The sequence below is a fragment of the Crocuta crocuta genome, unplaced genomic scaffold (genome assembly GCF_008692635.1).
Source record: "Crocuta crocuta isolate KB4526 unplaced genomic scaffold, BGI_CrCroc_1.0 scaffold179, whole genome shotgun sequence".
Taxonomy (NCBI): domain Eukaryota; kingdom Metazoa; phylum Chordata; class Mammalia; order Carnivora; family Hyaenidae; genus Crocuta; species Crocuta crocuta.
The window spans coordinates 9556828-9557138 of NW_027551568.1; positions in this window are offsets into that span (position 1 = coordinate 9556828).

The window sequence follows — 311 nt, forward strand, 5'->3', positions numbered from 1 at the left end:
GGGCTCTGTGCTGACTGCCAGCTCAGAGCCTGGAGCCGATTTCAGAGTCTGTGTCTCCCTCTCTCTCTGATCCTGCCCTGCTTACTCTGTCTCTGTCTCTCGAAATAAATAAAACATTAAAAATTTATTTAAAAAAATAAAAATTATTATTAGCACATAGTCAAAGTGAAATAGGTATTAACACATTTTCGTTGTTTAGTAGAATGTAAACTTTTTTTTTTAAATGTTTTATTTATTTCTAGGAGAGAGAGACAGAGACAGCGTGAGCAGGGGAGGGTCAGAGAGAGAGGGAGTCACAGACTGAACCAGGC